The following is a 23,518-nucleotide window of genomic DNA, read 5'->3' on the forward strand; positions in this document are numbered from 1 at the left end:
GAGCCAAACCGGCCAGGGCTAAAATTTTTTTTAAATATGTTTTTATTGATTTTTTAGAGATAGAGGAAGGGAGGGAGAGATAGAAACATCGATGTGAGAGAGAAACATGGATCGGCTGCCTCCTGCACACCCCCTACTGGGGATCAAGCCTGCAACCCAGGCATGTGCCCTGACCGGGAACAGAACTGGAACCTCTCAGTCCACGGGATGATGCTCAGTCCACTGAGCCACACCGACTGGGTAAATTTCTTTTTAAAGCAAAATCTCATTTTATAAAAGATCTCTGGGGGTGGTGTGGAGCGTATGATTGGCTCTACTGTCAGTAAAGCTGCTGTGTGAACACATTGGCTTAATGTCCCTCGGAAGTCACTGCAAAGTCTGAGGTCGGATGACCCTTAAAGACACTGCTTACTAAATAAATACACTGTTTGGAATTAAAACAGGGAAGACAGTGTTTTGTATCAATAATGGAAACTGCAGACACGTCACACAGCGTCAACAAGTGGTCACATTCAGACAATGGAAAGGATGATTACGTTTTCCAACCACCTGGCAATGTTCTCGATAAGACTAATCTTGGAAGGAAGAGAAAATAATTGGAGTGAAAGACATATCAATGGTTTTAATGAATGGAAGCAAAAAGTGTATTTCAATGGTATGGTAATTAATACAATTTTCTTTCAGTTCACCAATGTGACCAAATTCCATGTAATAATTTATAAAATTGTAGTATGCATGAGGTATAATACGCAATTTTTTCTCTCAACTGCTAAAATAGCAAATTTTTTTTTTTTTTTACAACTTCTATCACTGTACGGAATATTCTGGAAGAGGAGGTTGACAGTGACCCCCGTGGCTCACGCTCATGAAGAGAGTCTAAGTGAGAAGTCTGCTGCTGTTTAGTGACACAGGACGGCATAGCTGCGACCATCCCTTCCACTCGAGGACCCGCAGGACCTGAAGGATGGCACAAGCGGAACTGAACAAGGAAAATCCAGGGCAAACACGCTGCAAAATGACCTTGACCATCTCGTGAGGAGGAAGCAAATCTCTTGGAGGGACATGGGCTCCATCCATGTAAGATCCCAGACAAATGTTTAGTGAAAGTAAACTCGCTGTCTGTGGGGACTGACCCTCTTTTCTCAACATTAGCATGCCTCGCACTGCAACCTCACATCTGATTTTTTCTTTTTTAATCCTCACCTAAGGATATTTTTCCATTTTTGTTCAGATAGAGTGGGAGGGAGAGAGAGAGAAAAACATCGATGTGAGAGGAACACATTGACTGGCTGCCTCCCGCATGACCCTGACCAGGGCTGAGGATGAACCGCATTGGAGGTATGTGCCCTTGACCGGAATCCAGCCTGCCACTCATTGGGGCGGGCTGACGCTCTGCCGCTGAGCCAGACCAGCCAGGGCCACATATTTAATTTTTAAACCACACACACACAGCGGGCTAATCAGGAGCTTTGAAAATGTAACACGCGCTGACGTGCTACAGGGCGAGTCAGGAGAAAACTTCGGGAGAAGTTTGGCCAGCTATATTTTCACCAGAGTCCATACTTTGCACTCGGAGACTTATTGCATTTGGATCACGAGTTACCCTAATTAAGAGAAAATGTGGAATTTTCATCTAGTAGACTGGTTGCTTTTGACAATGAATTATGAGAGAGAGAGCTGGCCTTGTCATGGTAAGATATATTAACTCACTACATGTTGAATCTATTGCTGCAAAAATTATAGACAGATAAACTAATGGAGTTTCTACAAGTGCAGGTACTTGCACCAATACATTTGGAGCTCTAACATGGAAAAGTCCATGTTAAAACATACTGGACCTCACATACGTCACTTGTTAATGAATAACACGTATGCGTAGCAGTGGGATTGAGAAAGGCTAGGGTCAGACGAGAACCGAGCAGACTGGCCTTGAGGGTGGATGCTTTGCTCTTCTTTCCTTTGGAATAAAGGCCAAATCCTTACGATGGCTTGTAGGACCCTGCTGGTGGCCCCTTCAGCCCTCTGATCTCACTCGTATGCTGCTCCCGGTCACTCCGCCACATCCTCCTCCTGGCTGTGGGACCCACACCCGCACCCTTGGACTGCGGGCTTTGCTGGGGCTCTGCTCTCTGCTGTGAGCATTCTTCCCTCGGGATCTGCTCACTTCCTCTCCTTCCAGTTCACCCCACTTTGTCCTGACTCCCCAGGTTACAGACTGTATCCTGCTTTCCTGCCGTTCACGGACGGGGCCTCGGAGTCCTTTGTCCTGCTCTGCTTTCTCTTGCTCACAGACCACACGGCCCACCTCGCTTAATACAAATGTACTCGCCTGTGTTATCTATTGCTTATCTGTCTCCACCGTGGAGTGCGAACTCACACATAGTTGGTGCTCAGTTAACATTTCCTGAATATTATCTTTTATACACATAAAAGCCTATGCTGATAATTGCCAAGTAAAAACCTATAATTCAACAAGAAAAATAACAAAAAAAAGTGGTTTAAAAGATGCAGAGTTTATATCCAATATCAACCTTGATATTCATTTGGAACAAATACCCTTATGTTTACCAATAAAATCTATATTCAATATAGATTTCCGGCCACAATGTAAATTAAAATTCAAAAAATCAAAACCAAATCCAGAGCCATAAAGAAATGAAAGCTTCAAATTAAGCACTGCCCCATCTTGACGTAGCCCCTGAGATGAGAATGCATCACGCTGACTCCATCTGGTTTGCCAAACTATCGTGAGAATTCCCACAAAACTCCTAGAAAGTAAAACTAGAACATTAGAGACTTGAACAAATTTGTCAGCTGAGCCCATATATGAAGATTTCATTTCCCAATTACCTCAGTTAGCAGTCTAATCAATAGGGCAGGTATTTCAATAAATAGAAGTGAATATAAAGTTCAGATATCATCCAGTTTTACTTGGTGGAACATTTCTCCTGACAGCTTAACACACAAAGCAACAAGTCAAAGTAAAAGGTTTACTTGTATTGTAGCCATAATTTCCCCCCTCTCCTCCTGATATCTGCGAACTCTTGTACAATCAATTCATTCTTTCATGTACATTCACCTTCTCCATTGGATTTCCCATTGGCTTCCTGATATTCTTAAATCCTTTAACATTTAAAAATAATAATGGAAAAAGCTCTCCCCTATTCCTCCAGGTCCTAGCAGCTACCACGTGGCTGCTATCCTCATCCACTTTTTCCCTTCACAGCCAAACCTCTCCTGTCATCTCCATCCCGCTCTAAAAACCCCCTCCCCCAGTGTGGCTCCCCTCTCCATCTCTGTGCGGAAACCGTTCCCTGTGGTTTTCCATGCTCACCAATGTACAGGATCCAGTTCTCACCAAACTGGCCACCAATCACCCCTCCATCCCTCTGACACTGTTCTTACTGGGCCCACAGATCCAACAGTTTCCTGGTTCCTTGGTTTTCTCCTTGTCAGTCTTCCATCTCTTCCTCCACTCGCTGCCTCTGTCTTCTTCTACCAAGGCTCTAAATTCTGACAGTCGTCTGCCGTGTCTGTTTCAGACACCGAAAGTGCCCTTCACAGGATTTGCTGCATCTCACTGGCTCGGCTCAATCAGAGTACTTTGATTGAATACATTTTCATGTCCTTCCTCTGTTTTGTAACACTTTAAGATGACTTCTATAATTGACTATCTTATGATGATCTTGATCTTTGAATAAAGACAAATCCTTCCAAACTCCTCATTCTACAGCCCCTGCTTAGCAGAGTCTTTAGCTCTAGCTGAGACTGACATTGAACTCTGACTTCCTCTCCGACGTAGAGCTTGTCCACGTACTGCACTGCCCCAGTTTCTAAAATGTGTGCGCACACACACACTGACACACACACACCACACTTTCAATGTCGCCTACTTAACGTCTACACTCTTGTGATCTCTCCACCAGTGGTTACTTTGTGAGACAACTTTCCCTGATCTTGCGGACATGCTCATTTCGCTCTAGAATGTGGTCTCGAGCATGTGTTTGACTCCAACACCCTCTGCACAAGGTAAGGTACAGCAGGGTTTTTGCTCAGTGTTTTATATTTCATGCCCAGCACAAGGTCTGGCACAAATCAGATGCTCAATAAGTATTTGTTGAACGAACAATTAAAGACTATGGAAAGCGCTCTGTGGACGGTCAGTATTAGTTATTATAACCTGTTCTTTTTCTCAAGTAAGCTGCCTGAATGAGTCTGTTAAAAAGTTAGTTTACATGACTCCTCTTCTAAAAACCCTGCAGTGGCTCTTCCGTAGACTGAGAGTAACAGCCAATGTCCTAACGAAGGTCCAAAGCCCTCATAATTTCAACACCTGTTACCTCCCTGGACTTTTCTTCGGCGGAGGTAACGCTCACTCAGCTGCAGCGCCCCCTGGACTTGCTGCTCCTCAAGCAGGGCGGGAATGCTCTTGTCTTGAGGTTTTAGCATTGGCTGTTCCTTATGCCTATTATACTCTTCCCTCAAAGACCTACATGGCTGCTCCTTGGCCTCCTCAAGTGTTAGGGCCCATTTTATTTTTTATTTTAAATCTAAAACTCGGAGAGTCCCAGTTTCTGTCTTTTTTTAATGTATTAATTAATGCCTTTGAGTACAGCTCTCGTGTATGATTTAAATCCCATATCTGCTTCTAGAATGGAAGACCCATTCAGACTCTTGAGGCTTTGTTCATTGCTATAGCTCCAGAACCATGGACAGTGCCTGACACATAGTGATGCTAACACCTATTTGTTGATTAAATAAAAAGCATTACCGTCAGATGGATCTCTCTTTTCTTAGTTACTGAAGTGAGAAGAAAAGTCTTAACCAAGAAATGCCATGTGAATGGAAGACACATTCATTGTAAGCTTGTCATTATATTATAGTTAATCAAATCAAATGTTTATCTGACCTTCCTAACGATGGAAAACAAAAAATCGGAACCCTGAGAAAAAGGAACCCAACTGCACTTGCTCATGGCCCAGCTCTCCACGTAACCTAAGGAAATACAGACTGAGATGCAGCAGCACATTTGTAGGGTAATCAGAGTGGGGTGAGGGGCAGAGCAGAAGGGACACCCACACTTTGATACTGATGCTCTTCCCTGAGCTTTGCAAACCCTAAAGCAGGCACTTCAAATTGCCTCAGTTTTATTTGCATAGATGATAGAACATCATGCTGGATTTTGGGTGGAACTGGACAAGGCATCTGAATAGCTACTTCTCCAAAGAGGACACACAGGTGGCCCATGGACATATGAAAAGATGCTCAGTCTCCTGAATCAGAGAAATGCAAATTAAAACCGCAGTGAGGTATCACTTCACACCTGTCAGAATGGCTGTCATCGATAAATCAACAAACAGCTCTTTTCCGGCTGGAACCCTGGAGGGTGCCGAAGAGAAGAAGAAGGAGGTTCCTGCGGTGCCAGAAACCCTTAAGAAAAAGCGAAGGAATTTCGCAGAGCTGAAGACCAAGCGCCTGAGAAAGACGTTTGCCGAAAAGATGCTTCGACAGGCAGGAAGGAAGCTCATCTATGAAAAGGCTAAGCACTGTCACAAGGAACATAGGCAGATGCACAGAACTGAGATTCCAGTGGCTAGGATGGCAAGGAAAGCTGGCAACCTCTGTGTACCTGCAGAACCCAAATTGGCATTTGTCATCAGGATCAGAGGTATCAATGGGGTGAGCCCAAAGGTCCAAAAGGTGCTGCAGCTTCTTCGCCTTCGCCAGATCTTCAACGGCACCTTTGTTAAGCTCAATAAGGCTTTGATTAACATGCTGAGGTTTGAGGAACCGTATATTGCATGGGGGTACCCAAATCTGAAGTCAGTAAATGAATTGATCTACAAGTGTGGTTATGGCAAAACCAACAAAAAATGAATTGCCCTGACAGATAACACATTGATTGCTCGCTCTCTTGGTAAATATGGCATCATCTGCATGGAGGATCTGATTCATGAGATTTATACTGTTGGAAAATGCTTCAAAGAAGCTAACAACTTTCTGTGGCCCTTCAAATTATCTTCTCCATGAGGTGGAATGAAGAAAAAGACCACCCATTTTGTAGAAGGTGGAGATGCTGGTAATAGGGAAGGACCAGATCAACAGGTTTATTAGGAGAATGAATTAAGGTTTCTACCACGGTTATTTTTATAATCTGGTCAGTTAATAAACAGTGAGTACTTTAAACTGAAAAAATAAATAAATCAACAAACGACAAGTGCTGGCGAGGGTGTGGAGAAAAGGGGCCCTCGTGCACTGCTGGTGGGAATGCAGCCTGGTGCAGCCACTGTGGAAACCAGTATGGAGGTTCCTCAAAAAATTAAAAATGGACCTGCCTTATGACCCGGCAATTCTACTTCTGGGAATTTATCTGAAGAAACCCAACACACTGATTCTAAAGAATATATCCTGTGCTCATTGCAACGCTATTTACAATAGCCAAGATCTGGAAGCAGCCCAAGTGTCCATCAGCAGATGAGTGGATGACACAGCTGTGGGACATGTACACAGTGGAATGCTACACTGCTGTAAAAAGGAAGACAATTTTACCCTTTGCGACAGCATGGATGGACCTAGAGAGCAGTATGCTAAGTGAAATAAGCCAGTCAGAGAAAGACAAATACCGTGATTTCACTTACATGTGGATTCTAATGAACAAAGTCAACGAACGAGCAAAACAGAGACAGACTCATGGACAGAGGGCAGGCAGCCAGCTGTGGTGGGGGCAGGGGTGGTGTTGGGGGTGGAGGGAGTGAGCAGAGGGAAGACAATGAGAAAGAGCTCATGGACACAGACAACAGTGTGGTGATTTTGAGGGGGTGGGGGGAGGGGGGCAGGAAGGTGGTGGAAAGGGGTTTGGGGGGATAAATGGTGATGGGGTCCAAATAAGACAAAAGAAACAAAGGAAATGTTAGCAGATCAGGAGTACAAACTGACGGACCAGGCTAGAAGGCTGGGCCTCCGCGTCCCAGTGGTCCACACTTAAACCAGCTACACGCCCTTCCTGAAACCCGGTCATTGTTCTTCTCTACGGCTCCCACCCCAGGGATGTTTTTTATAGGATGAAATGTAGTGACAATAAAAATTACTTTCCAGTTCAGGATACTTGTGAGAATAAAAGAGATGTTCTTAATAATTAAGCTGAACCTTAAACAAGCATCAAGACTGCTCTGGATGAAGAGCCTGCTCTGAGCACGGGGGGCGGGGCCACTCCGATCAAATGAGACCGCTCACCTGAGAACACCTGGCAGTTGTTTAAACAGACACTCAGGTTGCAGGGTCCAAGTGACAGACCTTCACTGCCTGACGTCCCTACCTTTTAACTGAGGGCACAGATGTGTCTCTGAGAGAGAGTGTGTGTGTGTGATACACTTTTTTCATTAAGTTTGTCTATATAATCTGAAGTAGCAAGGAATTTGGGGGATTTATATTACTTTCAGTAAATGACACATTTATGTTACAGTGCTAAGAAACATTCCATCCTGAATTTTAACAGCATATGCAAATAAAGAGAATCATTTGCCATGACAATATTATCCTTATGTAACAAACTCAGATGCCCAGGGCCTTGCAGTAGCCGAATTGGTAAAGCAGTCGTCCCCGTGCAACAGTCCTCATTCGTCCCCGTGCAACAGTCCTCATATAATTGAAGGTTATCGTTAACTTGGCAACGATATATGAGAAATATGATGCATCAGTAGAATTTATATTTATGTAGGGGTTTGCATTTTGAAGAGATTTCCCACCGTGTAAGCCAACTATCTTGCAAGAATGTCTGTGTTATTGTACAGCCCGAGGAAACTCAGCCTTGCAGATACGGACTGATTTGCCTGAGGCTGAAAGTCAGCAGAGCTAAGACGTAAACCAGACCTACTCACTGTCAGGCTCCTGTTAGGGACAGGAAATAGAGAGATGAGCGAAACTGACGTGCTACTTCCCCCCCAGAAGCTTCCAAGCCCGTGGCGAAATGGCTTTCCGCCATCTCGCATCGCCTCTCCAGGAAGCAGAGTGAGAAGCCAGGCCATTTGAACAGTTCGAGCTGCTTTTAAAAGAAAACGCAATCATCCTTTGTCATTGCTGTTGTTTGACCTGGCGGGGAAGAAATGCCCCTTTCTGAGAGATTGCAAGATCTAGAACTTTCCCCGAGAAGCAGGTGTTTCTCTCCAGTCGTCCTGTGCTCTGACGTCACTCCCTGGGTGTCTAACTCATCCACTCCAGCCTGGGGCGAGCATGAAGAGAGCAGGATACAGAGACGAGGTCGTACCTGCAGTGTCAGCCCGATCGCATGTTTGAGAACGGCGGGTCCCCTACCTTTGCTTAGAAAGGGACTTTAAACTATTCCTGACGTGGCATTTTAATTCCAATTTGACAATGAGTGTCATTTAAAAGATGAAAATGTCATTCATCACAATAGCAGGAATGGCATTCCTAGCTAATCTTTCAGCCCAAACACCTGAAGCCCTGCAGAGTGTCATGCTTGCTGTTGATCATACTCAAAATTTCCCAAACTGAACTATCATCTTCCTCAACTGATTTCCATTATCCCGAGCTGGGGGGGGGGTGTATTTTGATTAAATTAATCTCTTTGGCTGCCTATGGTCAATGAAAAGTAAGGTTGTTTTATTTTTATTCATTTCTTTATTTTTTGCCAAATCCTTTTTCCTTCAATTCAACATTTCCTTGCTGTTTTCGAGAGCTGCTGTTTTAACCTATAACTCTTCAGTTCTCACCGGGACTTACGCTCAGAATCGCACGCTGTCCCCTTGCTGTGGTGTTCTCGGTCCTCACACGTCCCAGTTGCCACCGAGCAGTGAGCTTCAGCACCTTCCAGTGGTCATCTCCGCAGAGGTGTTTCACCCAGGCTGCCAACCCCTCTGCTGGTGTTCAGGGTGCCGCACACTATGTCATGTTATTTCAAATGCAGCCAGCCAGCCCCTTACTTAAAAAATATGCTGTGATGCTTACATGAGGTAAACGATTCCTACCCTGTTGTATTTGGAATCTCAACGTTACGGCAGCCAAAATGTCTCTTTCTGTAGCTAGATCACACCTTTGAGAATGACTCACGTATAAGAAGGTTTTCCCACTACAGAAGCTTCCAATAAGCCAAGCAAATATGGAATGCCTCCTTTGTAACCGTCGTAAGAAAATACGTGTCTTTGTTTTTTTTTGTTTTTTTTGTTTTATTTTTCTCAAATCTTTATTGTTGAATGTAGAATGTATTACAGATGTTCCACATTTTTCCCCCATTGACCCCCTCCTCCCCACTCCCACCCCCCTCCCACCTTTTCCCACACTATTGTCAGTGTCCATTGGTTATGCATATAAGTTCTTTGGTTTATTTCCCCCCCCCCCAACCCCTTTCCCTTTGAGGTTTGTCAGTCTAGCAATGAATTTGTGCTTTTCTTAATCCCTTCACCTTTTTCACCCATTCCCCCAACCCCTCTCCCATCTGGCAACCAACAAAATATTCTCTGTATCTATGAGAATGTTTCTGTTCTTCCTGTTCATTTTGTTTGTAGATTCCATTGTTGATAGATATGTAGTCATTGCCATTTTGTTTGTTTATACATTTTATCTTTTTCCTCAAAAAGACCCTTCATCATTTCATATAATAATGGTTTGGTAGTGATGAACTCCTTTAACTTTTTCTTGTCTGGGAAAGTTATTATATGTCCATCAATTCTAAATGACAGCTTTGCAGGATAGAGTAATCTTGGTTGTAGGTTCTTGGTTTTCATCACTCTGAATATTTCTTGCCACTCCCTTCTGGCCTGCAAAGTTTCTTTTGAGAAATCAGCTGACAGCCTTATGGGAACTCCCTTGTAGGTAACTAGCTGCCTTTCTCTTGCTGCTTTTAAGATTCTCTCTTTGTCTTGAACCTTTTGCATTTTGATGATGATGTGTCTTGGTGTGGGCCTCTTGGGGTTCATCTTGTTTGGGACTCTCTGTGCTTCCTGGACGTGTATGTCTGTTTCCTTCACCAAGTTAGGAAAGTTTTCTGCCATTATTGTTTCAAACAGGTTTTCGATTTCTTGTTCTCTCTCTTCTCCTTCGGGCACCCCCAAGATGCAAATGTTGGCACGCTTGAAGTTGTCCCAGAGGCTCCTTACACTATCCTCATTTTTTTGGATTCTTTTTTCTTTTTGCTGTTCTGATTGGGGATTTTTTGCTTCCTTATATTCCAAATCGATGGTTTGCTCCTTGGATTTACATACTCTATTATTGAAGCTGTGTAAATTATTCTTTATTTCAGTTAATGCCTCCTTCAATTCTAACTGTGTATCCATGATTTCTAACTGGTCCTTTTTTATGCTCTTGAGGCCCTCCCTAAGTTCACTGAGGTTCTCACTAAGTTCATTGAGCATCCTTATAAGCAGTATTTTGAACTCAGTATCTGTTAGGTTGCTTATCTCCATTTCGCTTAGTTCTTTTATTGGGGTTTTGTTCTGTTCTTTCATTTGGGACCTGTTTCTTTGTCTCCTCATTTTGGCTGCCTCCCTGTGTTTGTTTCAGTGTATGACTTAATGAGAGGTATGGGGCTCGCTGAGATCAGATGCTGCTCGTTTGAAAGAATTTTGGAAAAACCTGAAGCAGGATCCAAGACAGGCCAATCCTATGGTTAAGCAAGTGGCAACAGCTTGGGTGGGCTCGAAAGTTGGGTGGGGCGGGGCCTCAGGGAGTCAGCAGGGCGGGGCTACCAGTGTGAGCCAGGTTGCTGGAGGCCCAGATATGGCGACTGTCTGCTGCCCCAGGGAAGGGCTCACCAAAGGAACAAAGGCCTCTGACAGCACGTTTGTCCCCGAGGAAGCCCCCTCTCGAGCCCTCACTCCAGTGCCAAACAGCTCAGTTCTTCCCTGTGTGTCTCTGGCGCCCCTCGAGCTGCCTCCCCTCCGAGCTTAGAGGGAGAGAGTCCGATAAGTCCGTGCGCGGGCCCTTTAAGGAGCTGCCTGGGGCTCCAGCCGCCTCAGCCTCCCTGAGCTCAGTTTCTGCTGGTTTTCCACCCAGAAGTGATGGGGATTCTCTTCCTGGCACTGGAACCCTGAGCGGGGCACCTGGTGTGGGACGGGGATCCCTCAGTCCTCAGGAAGGACCTTCCCAGCCACGGGAGCCTCCTGATTTTTATCCGCCACACGTGGGTGTGGGACCAGCCCTCGCGCCGCCCTCCTACCAGTCTGGATGTGGCTGCTTTTTTTTTTTTTAATTCTGTAGTTGTACGACTTCCATTCAGCTTGATTTCAGGCAGTTTTGAATGATGGTTGTTCTGTAGTTTAGTTGTAACTTTGATGTGGTTGTGGGAGGACACGATACCGCGTTTACCTCCCCGCCATCCTGACAGGAAGTCCACAGCAATCATTTCTGGGTTTCCCAGGTCTCCCTAAATCCTGCCTCAGAAAATACGTGTCTTTGTTCAGAACGATGATGTCCATTCTATCATGTTTTCAATAGGGGTCACTGAGCACCTCTGTATATTGGTTTCAGTAAATGACACATTTATAGTACAGTGCTAAGAAATATTCCATCCTGTATTTAAAAAACATATGCAAATAAAGAGAATCATTTGACATGACAGTAGTATCCTTATGCAACATACCCAGGGCCTTGCAGTAGCAGATATGAGCAAAGCTTGTTGTAGTTATTTATTTGAGAACAATAAATAAATTATTCTCAAAGTGCATCCTCCTGGAGTTTTCTATTACTTCAAGATGTTTCAGATTTCTAAAATCTCAAGTTAATAGCGATGCTTATTTTTATGCCAAAAAAGTCTCCCAGGCCCTTGCGGTGTGAAGTGAAGGGGGAGGAAAGTTGAGACAGGAAAACTACAATCAGATGGGCCCAGATTTTCAGAATCTAAAAATCTCCGAGGTTCTCTAAAGAAAAATTGACTCGCGTTGTATTCAGATTTGGTCCTACATTCTGTCTAATTTGGGAAGAAAAGGGAGTCGTTCTTAAGTGGTCCATTCTTAGTTCCCAAGGGCAAACACTCTAATCAAGTTGTGGACGGAATGAGTGCCCATATTTTACCCATGCAAGTTTTCTTACAAATAAAAAATATTCACCCAAAGTAGAATGCAGACCAGGAGCCTCTATTATAAATAATCATCAGGCGACTAGGAGCCTCAGAGCACAGATGGGCCCGGAAGATCAGCAACAGGCCTGCGTCCAAACACAGGGGCAGTCACGCCTCCGTCCAAACGCGACCTGGTGGGCTTCAGCCACGGGGCCGGACACTGACACGCTGTCTCGCAGAAGAGGACTCTTACCAGAGGGCATCGGGAAGTGTGAATCAACCAACTCACAGTCTTGACATGTGAGGTTCTATCTTGCTTATTTTCCTCGACTGACCATCTTGCTACCAATTGATTGTCTTCCGATGTAGAAGTACGCTTACTGGCATCCTGGTATAAAATTACTACTTAAAAGACAGTTAGGGACTAATAGTAATGAGATAAACACAAGCATAGATATTCAAATGACATTAATGACAAGATAAATATGCACGTTGATTTTGTTAGGAGAGAGTTTTGGTAGTCATGGGTTTTCAGAGTAAAAAAAAAATAGTATAGGTAGAACTTTCATAAAAAATGCTTTTTTCCTTAAAATAAATTTATTATTGCCTTGGCTGGTTTGGTTCAGCAGTTAGTGTTGGCCCATGGACCAGAGAGACCCGGGTTCGGTTCCCACTAAGGGCATGTACCTCGTTTGCAGTTTGTCCCTGGCCCCGGTTGGGGTTGTGTGCGTGGCAGCCAGTCGGTGTGTCTCTCTCACATCGATGTTTCTCTCTCTCTCTTTCTTTTTCTCTCCTTCCTGCTCTACCTGAAGATAAATGCAAAAATGTCCTCAGGTGAGGATAAAAAAAATAATAAAAAAAATTTATTATCAAGTGCCTGGCTCAAAAAATATAGTTGCAATTATTAATTATTAATCAAAATGACATCTAGAAACTGACTTCAGGACGAATTTTACTGCTATTGGTATTTACATGAAGGTATGTTAGTTCTTTTTTTTTTCTTGTATGAACGCAAAACGCGAGCAAGCATGGTTTCCCGGAGGATATCTAAATGCTTGGTGAGACGTGCCTGTTACCAGCTGATGGATTGCAAGTCGCCTAGATTTAAAGTTTTTAAGACTAGAAAAGCAAAGCTCGGGTACCTGGTGTGGACACTCTGGGTGCTCAGCGTTGCATAAGACTTGGTCCTATTTTCAAGGACTTTGCACTCCGAGGACACCCAGCGACCCCCCGATGCCTGCGGCTCCTGGGCCTGCGCTGGGGCAGCACCTTGGGCTCCATCCCACCAGGCCCTTTCCACTTGCAGCTCCTCTGGCACGAAATACCCCGATTTCCGCCTGGCCAGCCCCTGACGTCCTTCAAGTCCTTGTTCAAATGTGACCCTGTCACCTCCCCCAAATTAACACTGTGAACACCCTAGCCTGGGAACCACCATTCTTCCTTCCGTGTGAACTGTGCAGGGATGGCTTCTTTATTCCTCACCCAAGGATATTTTTCCATTTATCTCCAGAGAGAGTGGGAGGGGAGAGAGAGAGAGAGAAACATGGACTCGAGAGAGAGACATTGACTGGTTGCCGCCCGCACTATTCGACCAGGGCCTGGGATGAACCGCAGCCAAGGTAGGTGCCCTTGACCAAAATCAAACCGACCACTCTGGTCCACCAGCTGTCGCTCCAACCACGGAGCCACACCGGCCAGGGCTACAGTGATGTCTTTTAACCGCCGACTTCTTCCTCACTTGTCCGTGTGCTCTCGCCAGGATGCCAGCTGAGGGGCAGGGACTCTGCCTCCTGCTCAGCGCCGCCTATGCCCTACGCACTTGTACACAGAACGGCTCAGTGTGGCGGAGGATGGCGGCCAAGGAGGACTCTGTCCAGGTGACATCTGCACTGAGCCTCTGAGAACACGTATCCTGGCAAGTAACCTGGGGTGACGTTTTCTAGAGAAGAAACTGTGGGATTTTAACCTCCTTAGATGCCAAAAGCAACCTAGAAAACCCTCAGTGAAATATTTATATATATATATATATATATATATGAATTTTTTATCCTCACCCGAGGATATTTTTCCATTTTTTGTTCAGATAGAGCAGGAGGGAGAGAGAGGAAGAGAGGGAAACATCGATGTGAAGGGACACATCGAGTGGCTGCCACCCGCACAACCCAACCAGGGCCGGGGACAAACTGCCACCAAGGTACGTGCCCTTAGCGGGAACCGAACCCGGGTCTCTCTGGACCACAGACCGACGCTCCAACTGCTGAGCCAAACCGGCCAGGGCTGAAATATTTTTAACCACATCAACTCAGTTTTCTCAGGTCATGACTGGCCTTGCTCCCTGAAAAGTTTGAGTGAGGGAATCTGCTGCAGATGCCCCCCCCCCCCAAAAAAAATTTTGATATTCTTTCACCCATTTAACAAATATTTATGGAGTGGTAGTGTCCTAATGGATTTAACCACATTGGTGAGTAACACCAAGATCCCTGCCCTGTGGGTCTTACATCCTGGAGCTTGGCAAAGAGACAATAAACAATAACCGAGGAAACATTACTTAAAGGGTCTGCAGTAGGTCAAAATGGGACAAGACAATGATATGAAGAAACCGAACAGGCTGAGGGCGGGTCCCCAGGGGCCAGCCGGGGAGAAAGACCGGCCGGACGAGGGCAGGGCCCGATGGCAGGCAGAGGGAACCTTTTCATCTGACTCTATCCAGGCTAAAACATGAATAAATGATACTACCTTTAATTATCACTTAGTGTTGTCTGATTTCTATCGAAATCCCTGTATCTTAATGCATACTATAAATTCTGCATTTATCAAAGTAGTATTATTTAAGCTAAATATATTATATAGCACTTGGCATCTTCATATAAAAAACAAAGCTGCATAAAAATAAAAGATTACGTCTCAACAAAATAAGCAACCAGCCTTTCACGCGGTGTACCAACTGTCACAATGAAAAAATATCTCATTTATTCTTCCCTTTTGGCATTAATATTTATTTTCCCAATTTGTACACCTGTGTTATTAATACACGTCACCTTGAAATGTGTGTAACGTCTCATGCCAACACGGAACAGCTACGACCCATTCATAGTTTCCCCTCACGACTGTAGAATGGTTGGTTAAGTCAACCACTTAGGCTCCAAGAAGACAAGACGTAAGAACTGTTCTATGGAAATGTGCCAAAGCTCATTTTAGCACCATCTTCAAGATAATGCAGTCACGGTTCCCAAGAGCTCTCTGATAGTCCAGGTGGCTGCGAGCACGGTCCCGGGTCACCCCGACACACCGCCAGGCAGCCGCGTGGACCATCCACGGGGAGGTCAGGAGGGGCTCACCTGAGCCCGTGCTGACAAACCCGAGTGTCCGAGCCAGACAGGAGATCTGGCCCAGATCGTCAAGCTCAACTCCGACACCACCTACGTCGCTCTCGTTTGCTTTGGGGAAATAAATTCAAAAGGACACAGGAGATTTAAGTGGCTTTTACAAGGTCTCTGAGCTCTAGCAAGAGGCAGAGCAGGGATTCAGACCTGTCCTGGTGCAGGTCGCCCATGATCACAGAACCCAAACTCCTCGGGGGCAAACATCAGTCCTTAAATATTTTTACATAGGAAATACGTATGGGACGTAAACATTTATACATTTCCCTGAAAGGCGTATACAGTGAATGAATGGGTGAAAATGTAATGTGAGCAATATCCTCAATATTTAAGCTCAAGTTTAATTCCACATACTTTATTTTAAAAATAAATCAGCATTGCACCTCTTTGAGAAATGAAGCGTTGCTATTTTAAGAGAGATTATACTTTCATGACATTCCATAATCAAGTGAAAAATAAGAAAAAAGTGTCTTTTATTCAGCCAGTATGCAAACGACATATATAAGCGAGCAGACTTTATCTCTGGGAGACCGAGCCCTGGAAATTGAACCCCAGGTGTCACCTGAGGGCTGCCTTGGGTGCCCATCATTTTCAGGACATAGTGGAGGTAGGAGATGCCCCTGCTCTGGGCTCTCAATCCCGAAGCACCCCGTGGCCACCCAGCCTTGAAATAAAGCGAGTGTGTTCACAGCTCTTCATTGGCAACCACGGACAGTTCTTCTGATGATGCCCATGTGTCCCGTTGCCAGGACAACCATCTTGCTTTTGTTGGTGGCACTAACCTGAGAAAATCCCCTCCACGTCTCTTCCTGAAATCATCCCAAGCAAACTAAATATAGATGCTGTCTCAGCAAGCAAGGGCCCAGCTCTCCTGGGTTCCCCACTGTGTCTGAGGGTGCTTGGGGAGGAGCCAACGAACAGGGGCCAAGAAACAGAGAAGAACAGAGGGAGCGGGGATGGAACATTCCGTAATCTCAGAATTCCTGAAACCTCTTCTTCTAGACTAGACAAGTACATAAACACAACGCAAAGGTAATTTTTTTAAATGCAATTCTCCATTTAAAATTGAGCAACGTGCCCAGGCCGGTTTGGCTCAGTGGTTAGAGCGTCGGCCCATGGTCCAGAGAGCCCCGGGTTCGGTTCCTGCTAAGGGCACGTACCTGAATTGCATTTTGTCCTGGCCCTGGTTGGGGTCGTGTGGGAGCAGCCACTTTATGTGTCCCTTTCACGTCGATGTTTCTCTCTCTCTCTCCCTCCCACTCTATCTCAACAAAAATGGAAAAATGTCCTTGTGTGAGGATAAAAAAAATAAATAAAATAAAATAAAATAAAATTGAGCAATGTGTTCATATTATAAGTAATTCAATATGCAGATCATTTGACTAAGTCCAAGGAATTGCATGAGTTTCCCTTTCAAATGGATTCTACACCCCTCCCCTCCCTGCATACTGCCTGCTATTGGCTTTAGACATAAAAATATAGGTGGGGTGGAGATAACGTTGATTTTTAAAACCTTGATTTTAAGAGCCCATGGCTTATTTTTGAAGCCTAGTTGCCTTTGCTTTCATTAAAAAAACAAACATGTGAGCACAAACCTGCCGTGTTGTGGGAGGTGGCCTGGCCTGGGGTAGGAACCTGGTGCACGTCCAAAGCAGCATCGCAGGAGGCCGACGCTGGGGCCGAACAGACGCTCTTTTACCGTATTTTCATTTGACGGCACAACTTCTAATGAGTCGCACGAACTTTTCGCCTTTAAAAATCGGTACATCTATCGTTACATTTACCTTTTCCTTCTCTCAATATTTCATGTCATGTCAGTCCATACAGAGTCAATTATAGATAAAATAAATTAGATGCACGTTGTCGAACATCTACGCGCGGGTTTCCTTCAAAGGTCTCCGGCAGAGAAAACTACCCTATTCTCCACATACACACAAAAACACTGTCTATTCCTAGAAATAGATGTTCTCTCTGAGATTCCATGTCACGAAGGCCTGTAGGCTAATTCTGGCCGCTCCCACTGTGAGAACTGACCATAACCAACAATCAGGTGGTGGTGACGGGCACTAACGAGATGCACGGGGAAAGCGTGTTATATACGAAATGCAGAGATTGGTAGCTGGCTGAGCTGTTTTGAAAACATAAGGAAATCTTTTTTTTTTAATTAATGTAATGTAAAATTTACTTACATTCTTATAAGTAAATAACCCTATAATATGAAACATCTAATTCTTAAGTTAGTAAAAGGACATTTTAAAAATACTTAGATGAACCCCTAGAAGCCTGGGTCCTTCTCCCAGGGCACTGAGCCCCCACGACTTCTCAGGACTTCCTTTCAACATGCCGTCCAACTCTACACAAAGTAAAGCGTTAGAAGTGGTAAAATTATTCATATATTTCTTTCATAAAAATAAAGATTTTGTTACTGATCATTTTACCCTTAAGCAAATCTGAGAATTATCTAAAAATCTGCCAGAAAATAGAAAACATAAAGCAAAGACTTCAAAAACAGCTTAAAAATAGTAAATCATATTTGACCAATAGCTTGTTAAGATGAATATATAGAAAATACCATCTCTAAAGCAGTTTTTTTCAGTTAAAGTAAAAATTTAGGGAGTTAGGAAGGGCAGGTTAATAATTTGTTGCCGTGTCAAATATGGTTTGATGCCCGATCTAATAAAACACTCAGAAATGACAAAATGAAACACAAAAAATCCTAGAAGAAAACACAGGCAGAAATGGACATTTCTCATTGCAATATTTTTGCTGATACATCTCCTAGGGCAAGAGAAACAAAGGAAAAAGTAACGAAATGGGACTACATCAAACTAAAAAGCTTCTGCACAGCAAAATAAACTATCAACAAAATGAAAAGGAAACCCACCGTATGAGAGACGGTATTTGCCAATGATACATATCATAAGGGGTTAATTTTCAAAATATATAAAGAACTTATACAAGTCAATAGCGGGAAGACAAACAATCCACTTGAAAAATGGAAAAAAGACCTGAATAGATACTTCTCCAAAGACGACATACAGATGACCAAGAGGCATATGAAAAAATGTTCAATGTCGCTAATCAGAAGGATGCAATTTAAAACTACAATGAGATATCACCTCATGCCTGTCAGAATGGCTACCATCAATAAATCAACACACAACAAGTGCTGTTGATGTGGAGGGGAACCCTAGCACACTGCTGGGGGGAATGCAGACTAGTGTAGCCACTGTGGAGAGCAGTATGGAGTTTCCTCAAGCAATTGAAAATGGACCAGCTTTATGACCCAGTGATTTCACTTTGGGGAACATATCCTGAAACACTAATCGGAAAGAATGCATGTACCCCTATGTTCATTGCAGCACTCTTTACAGTAGCTAAGATCTGGAAGCTGTCCACGTGCCCATCAGTAGATGAGTGGATAAAAAAGCTGTGGTTCGTTTACACAACGGAACACTATGCGGCTGTAGAAAAGAAGGAAATCTTACCTTTTGTGACACCATGATGGACCTGGAAAGTATTATGCTAAGTGAAATAAGCCAGTCAAAGAAGTACAAATACCATATGGTCTCACTTATATGTGCAATCTAATGAGCAAAATAAACTAATGAACAAAATAGAACCAGAGGCATGGGAGCAGGGAACAGACTGGCACCTGTCAGAGGAGCAGGGGGTGGGGGAACTGGATTCAAGAAGGTGAAGACATTAGCCAAGGATCATATATGCATAGCCCCTGGACGGGGGTGGGGGGTGGGGGCTGGGTGCAGGTGGGCAAAGGGGGGCTTTGGGGGACATCTGTAATAGTGTCAGTCCTAAAGAAAAAATAGTTACAAAATGGCCACTGAAACCTAGTTCTGTTGTACCATATATTTAAGGCAGAAATCCCACTGAAATCACTAGTTGTCTAATAAAAATAATGCACGTTGGGAGATGAGTCTTCAGGTATTCTGTCCATACACGTATTTCAACACCTTCCATCAATTTAAATTGGTAAAGAATCAGCATTACACGGGGATTATGGGTAGACTTTCAATAGCTGAACATTCTTAGTCACCAAAGAAGGAATGTCTTTGTGAAACAGTGGGGGACCAGCCAGAGTCACCGAGAACCTCTTCGGCACGGAACCACCTCCCGGTGTCTGTTTTCCCGTCTCCCCCGGGGCCTCTGATCAGGAGGAACACCCAAGTCCGCGCCCGCAGGGGCAAGACGGCTCAGCCCCGGAAGCTCCGGCAGGTGGAGGAGTTTTGCTTCGTGTGTAAATCTACGCAGACAGTGAAGCAGCTATGACAGTAGAAGGATTTTTCTTTGTTTCCTTTTTATTTTCGTATAATTGGATTTTCCTGTTTGTGTGTTGAAGAGCTTATTTCATGTTCAGGTTTCTCTCCAAAGCTGTCCAATGTAAAGGGTTTCCAAAAGATCTCAAAGTGTCTGGAGGGGTGGGGTCTTCAGTCGCACCAGGACACGGTGACAGGTGTTCTAGGAGGAGGCCCCCAACGCCACCAGCAGACATAGGAAGGGGAGGGGGACAGGAGGGGCAGATGCCTGAAGACCCTGTTTGTAAGTTGATTCTGCGTCTAGTGTCCAGGAAGAAACAGCTTATATATAGTCTTGGAATATCACTCACTGTTTCTACTAGCTCACCTCCCGGGATCCTCAGATCCGACTCTACAATCTGAGGTCCCCCGATCATCCATTGGACGTGGTCCCAGTGAGGCCCGAGGGTCCCTACACCCCAACTCCGGGGAAGCCTCATGCTTCTCGTACTTGACGTTTTCCGCAGCTTCGGACACCACTGACTTGGCCTGACCCTTCGTCACCAGCCCACTTCCTCCCAGGTCCCCTCCATCCTCTCAGCTTCTTATCCCCACCCAGGCCCCTGCCCTGTGCCGACGTTGCTGGTTCTGTCATCTTCCCATGGCGCCCCCTTTTCTCCACGATGTCATCGGATATCACACTTTTCTAAACAATCTGCTTATGCCTCTCAAATTCCTCTCTGCCACGTAAGTTGTCACCTGAGAAGCAGAACTTCTCCAGCACACCACGGGCACCTTAAACGCCACGTTATCCAAAGTAAATTCCTTTTTAAAAATTTTTTTAATTTATTAATTTGTTTTTATTACAGATGTTTCTCATCCCCCCCCCCATTGACACCCACCCTCCTCTACTTACCCCCGCCCCACCCCCAGCTTTGTTGTCTATGTTCATTGGTCATGCACACATGCATGTAAGTTCTGTGGTTTATCTCTTCCCCCACAAACCTCCTCTGAGGCTTGTCAATCTGTACCCCACCTCCATGTCTCTGGGTTAATTTTGTTCAGCAGTTTGTTTAGTTCATTATATTCCACAAATAAGTGAGATCATGTGATATTTGTCTTTCTCTGCTTGGCTTGTTTCACTTAGGATAATACTTTCCAGGTCCCTCCATGTTGTCTCAAAGGATAAGAGATCTTTCTTTCTTACAGCTGCATAGTACTCCATTGTGTACATGTACCACAGCTTTTTTATCTATTCGTCTACTGATAGACACTTGGGCTGTTTCCAGATCTTAGCTATTATAAATACTTGCGGCTATGAACATGGGGGTACATATATTCTTTCTGATTGGTGTTTCAGGTTTCTTAGGGTATATTCCTAGAAGTGGGATCACTGGGTCAAATGGCAGTTCAATTTTTAACTTTTTGAGGTAACACCATAGTGTTTTCCACAGTGGCTGCACCAGTCTGCATTCCCACCAGCAAGGTGGATTACTTTTGCATTGCCTTGTGAAAGCTCAAAGCCGCTCAGGGTGGACACACAAAACCACACGCCTGAAACAGAAGTTCCCCTTTGTCCCTTTATGTCTCTTGCCTCTGCCGTTACCAGGCTCTGTCCACTTGTTCCATCACCATTGCCTTCTTAGCCCGTTTATCAAGAGTCTTACCCTCATAAAAACTCTGGAAAATGCCGCTGGTGTGGCTCAGCGGATTGTATCGTCCCATGGACTAAGGTTCCAGTTTGAGTCCCAGTCAAGGGCACGCACCTGAGTTGCAGGTTCAAATCCCCAGCCCTGATTGGGGTTGTGTGGGAGGCAACCAATCGATGTGTCTCTCTCACATCGATGTCTGTGTGTGTGTGTGTGTGTGTGTGTGTGTGTCTCCCCCTCCCTCCCTTCCACTCTATCTAAAAATCAATGGATAAATATCCTCTGGTGAGGATTAACTAAAAATAAGAATAAATAAATTCTGAGATCGTAGCTTCCTCACATGTGAGTGGCTGTCAATGCACTTGGGGTTCCCTCGTGCATCCCACACTCCCCTGGCACCCGGTGTGGGTTCCATCAGGGTGTGCTGAGCTCTTCACTGAGTACAGAGATGCTGCTTAATACTGTGAACTACAGAAGACAGGACCAGCTACAGTTTCTGTGAATAACATGTTACATTGTCTGTATACCATCCGTTTGCCATAGTGTTATACTTACTCATTCACTTATCCTTCATTCACTCACTCAAAAACATTTATATATGCCAAGTATTGAAGCCGTAGTAGTAAATTCACTATGTTAATATCAACTTGCTATTCTTTCATTGATTATTGCTATATTGAATATGGAAAATATTTAAACTTTGATTGAAATCAGCATAGGACATTAGTTAAACTATAAGGTAATACAGAACTTAAATGCTCATTTCTGGGCATACAAAATGCTATTCATGTGTACTATAAAAAACTGCCAGTTAAAAAACAAGGGATTGTGGGGAAGCAAAGGGAGAACATCTAAACATCGCTGCAACTGGTCAGACACGAACATCACTCGTTTGTTTCCCTACGACCTCCAGGGGGAGACCTAATTCACATACCAGAAGGCCAGGAGCAGGAAACAGAAGGGGCTACTTCTTTCAAATGGGGGTGCATCTCCAGGACAGGAAGTAGATTGATTAGTGATTGCGTGGGACTGGGAGAGTGGGGGGGGACCTGGACGGGGGGGTGGGTAGCTTCTAATGGGAGGAGGTTCTTTTCTGGGATAAAGAGAAGGTTCTGAAACGAGATTGTGATGATGGTTTAAAATGTGATCATGATGCTAATTGCTCCTGCTATTACATCCTGAGAACACTGAGGTACACACTCGAAATGGGTGAGTGTTATGATATGTGAATTGTATCTCAATAAGTCTATTAAAAAAACAGATGCTGCCAGAAATTTTTATAAACGATCCATTGCATTTTAATACACATTGCAATAATTTGAAACTTATTTCAAAGCTGTCTCCACTTCCAAAAATGTTTTGAAGGCGTCTTTGCCCCCGGATGTTCATCAACTGACTCATATGAAATCGATTTCCTTCCTGTGGTTGCCACCTAGTTGTTTTTTAAGATGTGCCATTTTTAATAATCATATTATTTTGACTAATATCACTAAAATTTTGATGTTTTAAATAGAGCATAACTTACTTAATGGCCAATGAAAATTAATTTCACTTTCCATTAATGATGTGTCAAATTCTAAACATTTGCAATGTGGCCTCATTATGTGTAGTTTATCGACGGGATACAATGCAATGGTGTAGGATAACCCAAGACTATTTAATTATAAACTCTTTTCATAATAGTGTAAAATAGTACATTCTACATGTCTCATGATAAACTTAAAGTAATAATGTTGATTTCTTAAGGAAACAGATCTTCTATTATCAGAAAACAGGCAGATTTTTTCCCCTAAAAAGTCTTTTGTGTATCTCCAGAAAATAGCCTTTGGATTTGACTTTCTTCTCCAGTAATCTTTCAATGTTATAAATCCTAAACTACGGTTGGTTTTAGTGGGATATAATCAATACTCCATAAAATTCTCCAGTTAGTGTTATCAGACTTGTTCTCCAACAAACAATTTACATGCAGCCTTGTGGAATGTGATTAGTGAAATGCTGTTTTGTCCATATGTAATTTGATCCTTTTATTACTGTGGTAAAGTATGTAAACATACATTTCGCCATTTTAAATATTTTAAGGTACACAACTCTATGTATTTAGTACATTCACCATGTTGTGCAACCATCACCACTATCTAGTTCCAGAACATTTTCACTACCCCAAAGGAAATTCCGTGCCCATTAAGTAGTCACTCCTTTTCCCCCCTCCCCCACCCAGAACCTGGC

At 44.0% G+C, this 23,518-nt stretch overlaps 1 protein-coding gene and 1 pseudogene across 2 annotated transcripts in view; one reads left to right on the forward strand and one right to left on the reverse strand.

Annotated features, from left to right (window-relative positions):
* The window catches only part of GPM6A (glycoprotein M6A), a 235,950-nt gene that overhangs the window by 50,384 nt on the left and 162,048 nt on the right, over positions 1-23,518 (reverse strand). The gene's annotated exons all lie outside the window — the stretch shown is intronic.
* Positions 5,485-6,127, forward strand: LOC118622726 (annotated as a pseudogene).

Source organism: Molossus molossus, unplaced genomic scaffold, assembly GCF_014108415.1.
Source record: "Molossus molossus isolate mMolMol1 unplaced genomic scaffold, mMolMol1.p scaffold_m16_p_9, whole genome shotgun sequence".
NCBI lineage: Eukaryota > Metazoa > Chordata > Mammalia > Chiroptera > Molossidae > Molossus > Molossus molossus.